At 45.5% G+C, this 13,316-nt stretch overlaps 1 protein-coding gene across 2 annotated transcripts in view; it reads right to left on the reverse strand.

Annotated features, from left to right (window-relative positions):
- Nucleotides 1-13,316, reverse strand: part of ASIC2 (acid sensing (proton gated) ion channel 2) — a 1,152,840-nt gene that overhangs the window by 198,009 nt on the left and 941,515 nt on the right. The window lies entirely within an intron of this gene.

Raw genomic sequence — 13,316 nt, forward strand, 5'->3', positions numbered from 1 at the left:
CCAAACACCGCATGTTCTCACTCATAGGTGGGAATTGAACAATGAGATCACTTGGACATGGGAAGGGGAACATCACACACCAGGGCCTATTATGGGGAGGGGGAAGGGTGGTGGGATGGCATTGGGAGTTATAACTGATGTAAATGACAAGTTGATGGGTGCTGACAAGTTGATGGGTGCAGCACATGTATACATATGTAACAAACCTGCACGTTGTGCACATGTACCCTAGAACTTAAAGTATAATAAAAAAAAATGAAAAAAAAAAATAATTCCTGCCCTGCCCATTTCACAATGACAATGGATGTGGCTTTTGATTAAATGCAGCCAGAATTTAGCCAGCATTAACTATATACCAGGCATCCTTCTCAGTGTGAGGAGAGGGGCTTATAAAGGAGAATCGCACAATATCCCTGTCTTTAAGTGAATCATTTAGTGCAAACAGGACGGATGGAAGTGGTGAATGGTGCTTTATATTTCAATAGCATCTTAGTGCTTTCTCATTCTTTGTTTCATGAAAGCATTGATGGCTGTCTGAAGTAAGCAGAACAAATATTCTTATTCTCATTTGACGAGAGAAGAAACTAAGGTTTCAACGAGTAAAGTCCCTCACTGAGTGATGATAATAACATCTAAAGTCTGCACCCACAATTCATTTGCACAAGGTTTTCATATGTGTCATGTCATCAAGTCTTCAAAACATCCCTGCGTGGTAGGCTTTATTACTATTAGACCTGTATTGTAGACGAGAAAAGAAACACAGCCAGATTGTCAGTTCCTGGAGAGAAGAAACCAGATCATCTTCATCTATGTATTCTTAGCACCAAAAATGGCATGAAGCAATAAAAGCGGTTTGTAGCAGATGCTTTTTGTGTCCTGCCCATACCGCCTTGGACTTAACTGTTTTAGTGTGCACTGGCCCCGTTTCCAACCATCGGCACCTGTATTTCTTTATCCAAGGGCTCTCTCTGATAGCCAAGAGCCCTTGTTGGCCAGAAGTGCTAGAAAGTAGGTGCTCCTCAGAAGCTGCGCTCCACCAAAGACTCCCTCACCCTTCTGGTGAAAGAACTCCAAGTGCGTGCTCCACTCTGGCTCCTGGAGATCCCATGGGATTAAGTCCCAATGACCCATGGTGCTGACTTGATTAATAATGTACCTGGTTTTGGTTGTTTTTCTTACCTGTCTTATTTCCCTGTTTCCCTATCTGTGTTTCTCGGGATCATCTCCCAAATAGACAATTGTCCTTTTTTCAAGGTCTGCTTCTAGAGGAGCCAGACTAAGACTGGGTTCAGTGATGGCTTATGGGGTGAGTGGATGAGTGGATGGAGAAGTGAGAGACTGTCCTATCCCCTGACACCCTGACTGGGGGAGGTAAAGGGAAGAGTGTTGGTTATAACCTTGATGTGTTTGTTTCATGAGAACTGAGGTGGGTTTGGGAAGGTGCATCTTACCTGCTGGTGTTGGTGTGAAGACGCAGAAGAAAAATATTACAAATCTGTTACTGAAGGTTAAAGTCAAGAACATGATTCCAGGCAGGGTAATCAATCTGCGATGCTTAGATCTCCTCCTCTGGCCCTCTAGTTCTCTTAGAACAGAATCCAAGCTCCTTACTCAGAGCTTGCCACCCTCTCCAACCCATCCCAGACTCAGTGCCGCAGTCCTACATTTTCTGCTCCCTGAACACCTGGAGAGCATCCCTCCCTTGGGACACCTTCATTCTTGCTGGCACTTTGCCTGGAATGCTCTTTCCCTCAGAGCTTTGCTTGGCTTACGTTTTCTGCTTCCTTCAGGTTTCAGCTTCCAAGTGACCTCCTTAGAGGTTGGTTTGCTGACCAACAAAGTCAGTCACTCCCTATCTCATCACCTTATTCTATTTTTATCATAAAATTTGTATTTGCAGAACATTTGATTATTATTATTGTTATATTTATTATTATTAATGATTTGTTCTCTATCTAAAACTCAGGATCTATGAAAGACATGGTCAGTCTTGTTGACTGATGTTGTCTCAGCTCTCAGAACAGGGCCTGGCACATAGCAGATGCTCAATACATAACTGTTGACTGAAAGAATGAAGGATAAGCTAAGGAGATGACAGTGATGGGCAGAGGTGTGCAGGAGTTCCAATTGTCCATGGTGACGACTTGATTCATGGTGTAATTGTTTTTGGTTTCCCAACTGTCTCATTTCCCAACTTTCTCTCTCTGTATTTCCAGGGCTAGTGCATTTGGCTGCCTTCTAATGCTCTGCTGTGTATTTATTTGGACTAGCTGCTTGTCTTTAAAGGGACTGTATGAGTTGGTGGCAGGTTATGTGAATGGCCCAAGATCACTCTCAGAGGTAGGAGAGGCAGAACTCAAGCCTCAAAGCCCAGGAAGCCCATGCTCTTAGCTACCATCCTACATGGCATCCGTTAGGGTTTACCCACTACCCCTGAAATAAGACTTTCTGACCCTTTCTCCCAGTCTTCTGCCATGTCACAGAGATAGAGGCTATTAATCTTGTTGCTGGGATTTTTAAAACTTTATTTATAAACTGTTCCTGTTTTGTCTTTTGTCAACTTATAAGCAAGTCTGTAGGTCAGCCATACAAATAATTTGCCCTTGTGGTAGAAAAAAACCCCATGTTGCATAAAAAGGATGTCCCACCTCAAAGCCTCTAGACCATGGTTTTTCAGTCTCACCACTATTGACATTTATAACCAGATAATTCTTTGTGACAGGGGACTGTCCTGTGCATTTTAGGATGTTTAGCAGCATCCCTGCCCTCTATCTACCAGACGCCAGTAGCTTCCCCTACTTATGACAAGCAAAAATGTCTCCAGGCACTGCCAATTGTCCCCTGGGAGCCAAAACTGCCACCACCTAAGAACCACTGCCTTGAGATACAGGAGGGCAGGTGCCATGTTTGTTTTGCTTATGATTGTGTCCTTAGTGCCTGGCCCAAGTTAAGTGCCCCATAAATATTTGTTGGGCAACAGGATGAATAAATAAGTGAATAGTGAATGAATGAATGAATGAACATAGCCAGTGTTGTTGGGCTGAATTTCCTGAACCCCCTGACCTCATCAGCTGCTCACTTTCTCTGTTTTCCAACATCATGTCATCTGCTGACCTAACTGACCAGTCACAGCTCTGGTGTAATTATTCACCTGGCTTCCCATAAACTATGTCCAAATGGGGAACAACAGACTTGGTCTGTTTTGGCCTTGAGTACAGAATCCAGAAACCTCTAACTTTAACCCTGAAGTAGAAGAGGGAAAAGAGACAGAGTGCAGGAGTGTAAGCAGCAAATGCTCCCACTCACTGGGGGTCATTTACAGTCTCGGGGATCCAATTAACAGTTTCTGAGTGGCCAGTTTCCCCACATCTCCCGTGTTTCTCCACCTCACAGACACCGGTGAAGCCTGTACCCATTAGGCAACATTACTCTGCATAATGAAACAACTGTACTGAAATCCCAAATAAGAAAATGGGAGGCTTCTATGAGACTTTAAGCTGCTCAAGTTCACTCAGCCTCAGCTAATGAAAATATGAGCTGCCTCTGAGCTGAGCCTACTTCCTCACGTGGTCCAGCAAATATCTTAATACCTCCAGATTCCTTCCTGCTTTCTAAATTGTGTGCATCACATCTGACATTTGCGAGTTATCTATGATGTCTGCAAGATTAAACCACCATGAAAACTCTCCATCTGCACTCTCATCCCCTCCACCCCCCAACCCAGGCTGCCAGGCTGAGCTAGAATGCCTGAGACTGTGAAAGCTCAGCCCATATGGGTGAGACTGGAGGCCAGCTGCAGACCTTTCAGGGTGCAATTCTCTCCCATCTCTATTTGCATCGCACATGCTGAGGGACTGAATTTCATTTCAAGTCCTGGCTGAGTGAGCACCTTCTACTTAGCAGGAAATACGGGGGCAGACAATGAGGAGGGGGGCTTGGCCCTGCCCTCCAAGGGAAAGCCTCACCCTTCATAACAAAGGCCACACCCGTCATGTGCAGGGGCCCTGCCTAGATGCTCCCTATGCACCCTCCCAGGAATTCCTCAAAAGAAAACAGGTTTGGGCAGGTACCCTTGTTTCCCACTTGAGAAACTAGTGAGCTTTGAGTCAGCCATGAAGCTACTACTTAGAGGGATTTGACTCATGCTAGACTCTTCCCCAAACCAGTATGTGGCTTTCAGACTTTGACCAGGAAGACAGACATTTGATGACTTAGCTGTCTACTGCAAGGCAGGATGAAAGAAATGCCAAATAAAGGTATAAGCAATGCCCTCTCAGGTACAGAGACAGAGGGGATTAATTCACGTGGAGGACTTAATGAGTCCAGGCTTGAAGAACAAAGAGGATTTTTAGCAGTGGAAAATGGGACAGTTCCAGGGGTGACGGATAGCATGTGTGACAGGCACAGAAGTGTGTGGCCCTTCCGAGGACCAAGGGGTTTGTGGAGAGAGTAGTTAGTAGAGGGATGCGGCTGAAGGTGATGCAGCTGTGTGTTGGACCCAGCTTGCATAAGCTCAGAAGAGCTGTGCTCACCAAATTGGTGTTTGGTGATATCATGTCAATGGCTTCCAGTCAGCCATGAAGGGGGCATTTACACCACGGAAATGTGCACTCAGGACTCCTCCCCTTCCTGAAAGCTGGTCATTAAACATTAACCAGCACACACTAGGTATTGGGGGACATCGCCACCAAGGTGACCCCAGGGATCTGAGTCTCAAGCAACAGCGGGTTAATAACGCTATTGATGAAGACAAGGGCTCCAGGAAGTTGAGGCTGGTGGTTTGAAATTCAGATCTGTAGTTTAGAAAACCAGAGATGACTGGTTCCCTTCCCTTTTCTTTTTGTCCCAGGATAGTGAAAATGCCCTATCTGAGTGAAGATAGAATAAAGTAAACATCTCTTTAAATGGAAAAAAAAAAAAAATCAAAGTGAAGATCTGACCTGCTGGGGATTCTCAGCAGGGAAACAGGCAGAGCAGGCAGCCCCGTTCATCTATTCCCAATATTGCATTATCTTAAACTCACTTATTCAGAATTCTCTCACCACAGATCCACACTTTGCCTCCTCCATTACCAGCTAATCCAAATGGACCTGGTGCTAACTTAATTTCTGGGATAATGGAGTCCTGATGTATTTGCACAATTGGCTCTTGCATCCCGACAGTATTTGCTGAATCCTTAAAATCAATGAGGCTGCTCTAGACCACCAGACCCTCCCTCCCAGTGAAGACAGTTTCCAGGATCCCCCTAGTGCCTGACTGCCTATATTAAACACCTACAGTAAACCAGCTCCATGCTGGGTGCCTGGTGTGGATCCTATCTGATCCTCACCATGGCCCAGGAAGGGTGACTTCCGTTTTACAGAAGAGGAAACAGGAGTCTCAAGAATGGCAGAACTTTGCCCAAAGTTACACAGGTAGCAAGTGCCAGAGCTAGGATGAGATTCCCTGTCTGTCTCTAAGGCTCCTAGTCTTTGAATTACATTTTGTTAGTATGTGTGGTAGGCTGGATAACTGTCCACAAAGATATCCATATCCTAATCCCTGAAATCTGTGAATATTGCCTTATAAGGCAAAAGGAACCTGGGAAATGTGATTAACGTAAGCTTCTTGAGATAAGGAGATTATCCTGGATTATCTGGGTGATCCCAATGTAATCCCGAGGGTCCTTGTAAGAGGGAGGCAGAAGAGATGTGACCACAGAAGAGGAGATGGCACCTGATGATGGAAGCAAAGATTGGAGTGATGTGGCCACAAACCAAGGAATGTGGCGGCCCCTAGAAGCCAGAAGAGGAAGGAATGAATTCTCCCAGGGAGCCTTCAGAAGGGGCCAGCCCTGCTCACATCTTGATTTTAGACCTGCAAGACTCCTTTCAGACTTCTGGCCTCCAGAACTGTAAGACAATAAATTTCTGTTGTTTTAAGCCACTAAGCTCGTGAGAACAGCAATAGGAAACTCACACACTTTCCAAAGCAAGAGGAAGAGAAATGAATCAAGACATCAATATGAGAAAGGAATGGGGTGTGAGAAGCATGTGTCAAGGACAAGAAAGGAATGGGCTGGCCTGCAGGTGTCCTTACCTCTCTCCAAGCACAGGAGGTCTGAGCAGGGGCCTCTGCTCCCTCTCCTTTCCCTTATCCTACTCCTCCTAGCCATATTGGCTTCAATTCGAAACAACGCATTCTATAATTAGGACAAGTATTCCTTTGCCCCCTGATGGACGAAAAGGAGGCAACTGAGTGACAGAGGCCAGCGCAGGCTCAAGCACTGGAGTTCTGTCTCAGCTCTGCCAACCACTTGCTCTGTGATCTTGGATAAAATGCTTTCTCTGAACTGCTGCAAGTGTCGCGACTTCTCAGATCCGCCCCCAGATTTTTATATCTATGTGCTAAGCAAACTAATCGTATAAACACAGTTTGGGTAGAATATTGAGCCCATCAAAAGAGCATCCAAAACACACTCTGTGCAGACTATTTGCATTCAGCTTTTATGTAAGCAGGTCTTGAGGTTCCTTGTGTAAGCCTCTCAAAGCTTCAGTCTTGATAACCATCCCACAGGGGGAAGCTCCAATTCACATTAATTTGGGAAGATTTCTCTGGCTGCCAGGGCCAGGAGGTGGGCATAGACTGGTCCTAAGAACTGAAGGTGGAAAAAAACCTTGCTTGGAAAGACGCGAAACAAGCCCTGGAGGTCTGCAAATCTGAAGGCTCTGAAAATGAGCTTGTAGGAATAAGAGGGGCTGGCAGTTTCAGGGAAGGGAAGGAAATGATGATGGGTTCAGCAGTGAGTGTGCTACGGGCCAGAACTGTCAGAGTTATCATGGGCCCGTTCTTTTAGCCGTTGGAAGCTGGGCCTTGCAACAGTGATGAGATAGGCCTGGGAGTGAAGCTCAGTGGTTATAGCATGGCTTAACTGAAAGACCATGACCTAGGTTTCTGATGGCTTAGTCCCTAGTTCAAGTCCCGTTACCGTCATCCTGGGGTCTCTAAGTATCTTAAATGTTTCAACTTTAGCTTTCTGATCTGCCAACTGGGTGAATGATAAGAGCTCTGTGGAGCTGACGAGCTCCCCTTCTTTCCCCCTTTCCCCTTCTTTCCACCCAGGCTGGGTGTTCCAGCTGCCAATCTCACTGATTCTTAGTTTGTATCTCTGGAAAATGGGGTTACTCATCAGAAGGTTGATGGAAGGCTTAATGAGACAGGATAGGTAAGAGGTCCAAGCCCTGGAATACAGATTCTCTCCCTGGCCCCTCTGGGCATTCTCACAAGTTAAGAGAATAACAAGATATGATCAATAACCTGGAGATATGACACCCAGAGGACAGTGTGCTGCTGCTATTTTTTCTGAGGGGGGCTGAGCCTATGTGACAGGTGATCCTTGATGGGAAAATGTGCACGCCTCCCTGAGCCCACCTGGCTGTTGTTCTGCCAAGTGCAGGGTCAAGTTCTTGTCCATCTCTCATGCCCAGGGTAAGCATGGCATGCACAATGACTGGGACCTAAATGGCAAAAAGCCTGCTATCCAAGCTCAGAAACATCCCTGGCTCCCATGAGGCCTCTGCCAGCAGCTCCAGGGACCCAGCAATAAATTAAAATGTCAGCATGATACGGGGTCAGGTGATATATCCCGCCAAGACTACACCCTCTTACTTGTACCCTTGGCTGTCTCCTCCCCAAGACGCTCCTCTTTTTCAGACGTATAACACAACATTGGGCTGATGGTCTGAGGGCTGACTTCTCAGTGGTTGCACCCTCCCGGGCTGACTTCTAAGGGAACAGGTGAATCTGTTCATCCTCTTTGTCCTATGGGGCTGGCAGGCATTGTGTATGTGTAGATGGCGGTGGTACATTAGAGCTCCCTGGCACCAGACTCCTAAATCTACCCCTTTATCCTTCAGCTGGTGCTGGTTATTGTGCCTGGGAAGCATACCATCACCTTCAATCTCAAAGCCTAAATCAGAGTGCCTCAAACTTTACTGTACATATGAGCTACTTGGAGATCTTGTTGAAATGCAGATTCTGATGTGATAGGTCTGGGGTGGCCTGAAACTCTGCCTTTAAAACAAGTTCCCAGGTGATGCCAATGCTGTTGATCCCAGAGTCGCAGGGACCTAAGGGGTCACCTGGAGGGAATGACAGAAACCGCAGGGCTCAAGAAGAAGGAAACTAAAATTGCTTGTCTGCTGCATGCCAGCTGCTGTGCTAGGTGGGTGAAAGTAGCCACCTTCTTAATCCTCCCAACAGACTTGCAAGGAAGGGATTAGGAGCCTAATTTCACAGACCGGGGAACAGAAACTCAGGAGCTACAGACATACACCCAGAGTCACACAGTTGGCAAAAGGAGGCAAGGGTTGAATTCTTGTGTCTGGCTCCTGTTCACTTTCTCTACTAAGAGGCTTCCCTATACATGAAGATGAAGCCCTGTTGCAATTCACAAATGAGGAAATACACTGAGTAAGTAAACATACGGAAGATGCTTGGTCTCACACTCTTCATCCAAAATGGAAAGCAAAACAGTGTGAAATGATCTCTCACCAGTCAAAATAGAATAGATTGCATGTGGGGAAAGGTATGGTGAAATGGGGATTCTCATATGATTCTGGGGAGAGGGTAAATTTGGGCAACGATTGGAAAACAGATGGCACCTATCAAACGCCTTAAAAATGTTCCTGTTCAGTAATTATGCTTTTGGGAATCTATCCTAAAAAGTCTTGAAATTATGTATCCCAGCACTATCCAGGATAAAGAAGTAGTAGAAAGAATTTAAATATCTGACAGTAGAAGAATGAGATGCAATTTGCGAAACATCCACACAATGGAGTTTTATGTAGTCATTGATTTATGTGTATGTAATACCGTGGAAATGTTAATGTTATAAAGGAAGAAAGTGGCTTGCAAAATGATACACAGAGAATAATCTAAAACTGATATTTAAAAAATATAAAACATTAAGCCTAGACAGAGAAAAAAGCCTGAAAGAAATTAAACCAGTATATTAGTGGTTAGGTTATTTTCTGGAATTATGAACCGTCTTTTAAATGTATTTTCTCAAATGTTTTAAATATACATGTGACTTTTCTAGTGATTTTTAAAAAAATGTCCTTTCAATTAAACTTCGGTCTATAGCACTTAATCCAATGACCTAAAAGTCAAATATACACTAAAATTGCATAAACTATTCCTATTTTCTTATTGAATCACATGGTAATTTCAGGAGACAAGTGACCTTCACTTTTAATTGACCATTGATTGGCAGTAGTTTCAGTTTCTCTGTCCTCAGCTTCTCTCATGATTAGGTTGGTGTGTCAACCTAACAAATGTGTCATGATGTCTAAGCAAAAACTCTAACGTCATCTAGAGAGTGATACATTAACAAAACCATATGAGGGATAATCCATTCATTCAACTGGCTGTGCTCTACGGATGCTGAGATGGAAGGCAGTTTGCAAGTGGCCCACAGTCTGGAAGGGGAGAGAAACCAATCAACTCCTGCTGTCTGGAGCGAGCAGGGGCTTTCAGGGCTAATCAGCACAGAGCATACTGAAGCAGACTGAGAAGATAAGGTGTCCTGAATGTCGAGGAGGTGTTAGGCAAGGAAGGGACAGGAAGCTGCTCCAAGCAGAGTTTGCAAAGACTTGAAGGGGAGACATTGACATTGAGAGCATGGTGGTTTCAAGGAGCCACCCCAAAGTGTGGCCTGGCATAAGGGTGCTACGCTTGGGGGAGGGAAGAACTGAGTTGCGAATGGCTGGAATCATCAGGGACTACACATGCCATGTGGTGGGGTTTTCATTTTATTTGAAAGGTGATGGGGAACCCCAAGAGGGTTTTAAAGAAGAGAGGATCATGACAGAATTAGACTTTAATGAAGATCACTCTGGCTGCAGAGTGGAAGTGAGACGGTGGGTGGTTCAATTGACAGTGTGAGTGAGCAAAGAGAGAACCAGTCAGGGGGTTGTTTGAACAATTAAGGTGAGAAACAATGAGGGGGTGGCCATACACAGAGGGAGGCAGTGGGGAGGGAGATTTAGGTGGTAAATCAGTAGCTACAGGTCTTGAAAATTAATTGGATGTGGAGGGTTAAGGAGAGGGAGGAACTCCCAGTGACTGTCAGAATATTTGTAATTGCTAATTTATGTGTTTCTGCAGGCTTGAATGTTACAGTAAATTAAAGGATAATTTGAGTGAACAAAATATAATTTAGACACAATCTTTCAGGAGACTGTATAATTACTATACACACACACACACACACACACACACACACACACACACACACACAATGTAAGTGCATTCACTGACCAAATGCCCATATCTCATCCATAAACAATTGTAAAGATGTAGAGGCCGATTCCTTTCTGGAGCCTCTGGAAAGCTCCCAGCTAGCATTCAGTGCCTTTGCACTGGAGAGAGCAAAGTCAAGACTTTGGCTTAGTGTGATGAGAGCCCCTGCTCTTGGACAGCAAAAGGCACTGTTCCCTAGAGGCATTTCCTTTTGACAGATGGTTACCCCAAATGGATGTGGGATATGAAGGGTGGCGAGAGAGAGCTACAAAAGTTCAGTGGTTTCTGGGAAGCTCTCAGGGATGTAAGGCTGAACTTCTCTCTGCAGGAGACCTTCCTTCAAAGGCAGAAGAGAATCGTGATGTTGTGATTTGCTTTTGTATATTTGTGAAAGGCACACACACGCAAACACACATGAACACACCCATTTTGCAGATGAGGCTCTGCACGATTGCGTAGTCTAGTTCCCATCACGACACTTGTTATGGCTGAGCCAGCCCAGAGCCTGAGTCTTTGGCTCTTGAATCCTTGCCATTTCCCATAGGCTGTGCAGAACGCCTTTAAACATTCTGTGTCTACCACTCCCCTGGAGTAGCACCTTTAAACTAAAGAAAGGAACTGACAGCTTGGGTTGTAGAAAGAGCCCAGACCAAATCCAGACAGAGCTGACTTCAGGTTCCCTCTCATCCTGGTGACCCTGGGCTTGTCCTGTTTGAACTTCAGGTTTCTTCTCTATAAATCAGAGATAACGGCATCACCTTGTAAGCCTGGGAGGATTAAATGAAATAATGCAGGTAAAGTGTACATGGTAGGTATTCCATGCCTCTTTCTTCTTTTCTCTTTCACTGCGGAGACTTTTAGAGCAGTGAGGCTCTCCTTCTGGCTCATGGGTGTGCTAAGCAGCAGCTCCCTTCTGGGTCTTGAGAAAAGGGACCCAAAATGACAAGTCCAGCTCTGTCTGGCATTCCACACTGTGCACAGAAGCCCTCTTGGGGTAACCCAGCCCTGTGATATTTCTGTATAGTAGTATGGTAATTTCTGCAGCAAAACCTCCCGTAATGGCAAAGACAAAGTCTTCTTTGCTACGTAATGCAATTCATGCTTTTAAATGTTTTTATTTAAAATAAATTGGCCGTGCTGTTGACTCTGGCACAGAACCGTGGGCTGTGTTCTCAGTCTGCCCCTCTGCAGTGCAACGGCTGCCTCAGAGTGAAGTTCACATCCCATCCCTGGGAATCTAGAAGCCTGGCTGGGGCTGGGCTGGAAGTGGCTTCCTGATGCTGTGGGGCAGGCCCAGGTCTGGGGTGCAGAGAATTGGGCTCGACACCTGCTTCCTACTGCTTTGGGGAAAGCCCTCTGACTGTTCTGCTCAGCTGACAGCCTGTGTTCCATTCATCTGAGCATTCTCAAGTTGAGCCCAGTGCCCGGCACAGTGGAACTCAAAGTCTGTTGGGTGAATAAGTCTCCGCTTCCCCTTCCCTAAGAGGTGGGTAATAACTCCTGCCTTGAAGGACTGCAATAGAGATGCAGAAGAGAATATGCCAAAGGTTGTACGTGGTTCATAGTAGATGCCTATTACGTGGGAGCATCCATTATCATTCTTATCATTATTATAAATTGAGCACTGCTAGGTTGGGGGTGGGAGTAGGAGCATGATTCTATCCTGTGGTTTGTGGCAGCAGTGTGCCTCACACACAGTAGGTGTTCAGTCAGTGACAGTGGACTTAAAAACCCATTTTCCTTTTTGCCTCTAGCAGGGATGGTAAATCCGATCAGGTTGTTGCTCGGGGCATCTCTCCTCCCTCCTCCCTCCCTCCACTCTCCTCTCCTCATCACTTCACCTCTTCAGGGGACACAGTGATAACTGCAGGGGGCTACTGTATTTGATGACTCAGGATCTGCCACCCGTGTTTTCCAACCGCGCCCGTGGAAGGGAGAACCGGACTGGGCTGGGTGAATTATTTTTGGTATTTTCTCCGGTTATTCTGATCTCTAACATTTTGCAGTGGGTGGTGAGAGCTGGTGATTTTCCTTTCTTTTGTGCAAACGAGACCAGAATAAACAGCATAGGGTGAGTCACTTCAGATTCTTAGCGCTTCAATTACTTAAAAACTCCAAGGCCTGATGAAGCTTAGAATGTCACCTTCTCCAGAACAGCCACAAGCAGATGGGAAATGTTCCATATTCTAAGTAGTTGATGGCTTCCCGGCACAGGAAATCTGCTACTAGCTAGCTACTAGTGCCCAGAGAGAAGAGGTAGAAAGGCAAACCAGCATTCAGAAGGCAGTCACCCTTGATGCCAAGCACTTTATACACATTACTTCATATCTTACTTCATTTAATCTTCACAATGACCTGATGAAGTAATACACTTAATGCCTATGAGGTAATAAATAACAGCCCCAATACATATTTCCTGCCTCCTTGGTAGACATCAGGTCCACTCCCAGCATGTTATATTCATTAACTCCTTGAAGCCTTCCAACAACCCTATGACAGTCATTGCTGTCTCTGCTTCATAGATGAGAATACCAAAGCTCAGACCAGCAAATGAGAAAACCAAAAATTGAACCTGAGTCCTTCTGCCTTTAAAGCCCATAGTCTTAAGCCCCTGCATTTCCCAAACTGTGTCCTGAGGGACTCTGGGGTCTTCTGAGGTGCTATGGGTATTATCAGATATGGGGGAAAAGGTTCGGCGGTTTAAATGGCGTGAGTATTTTGGCTTGCATAAAATCCCACTACCGGAGTGGGCACACAAGTTCCTTTTGAAGAGCCCTGGGTGGTCTATGTTAGAGAAAACCGTTGTTTCTGTTGAGCCTAGTTAAGTCTCTGACTTGCTAAATCATGCAAACCATTTGTTCATTCCCAGGATGTTCTCAGGGTCCCCTGGGCTCTGCGGAGCAGGGTCATGGGCACGCCACACTGTTCCCTGCCAGAGGACCCACAGAACAGTGCAGATGTCCCATGGGGGTTAAGTCTCCAGGGGAAATATTCAATCAGTAAAAAGCAGTATTTAAAAAATTACTGTCATGACA

The sequence above is a fragment of the Colobus angolensis genome, unplaced genomic scaffold (assembly GCF_000951035.1).
Source record: "Colobus angolensis palliatus isolate OR3802 unplaced genomic scaffold, Cang.pa_1.0 Scaffold167, whole genome shotgun sequence".
Classification (NCBI taxonomy): Eukaryota; Metazoa; Chordata; class Mammalia; order Primates; family Cercopithecidae; genus Colobus; species Colobus angolensis.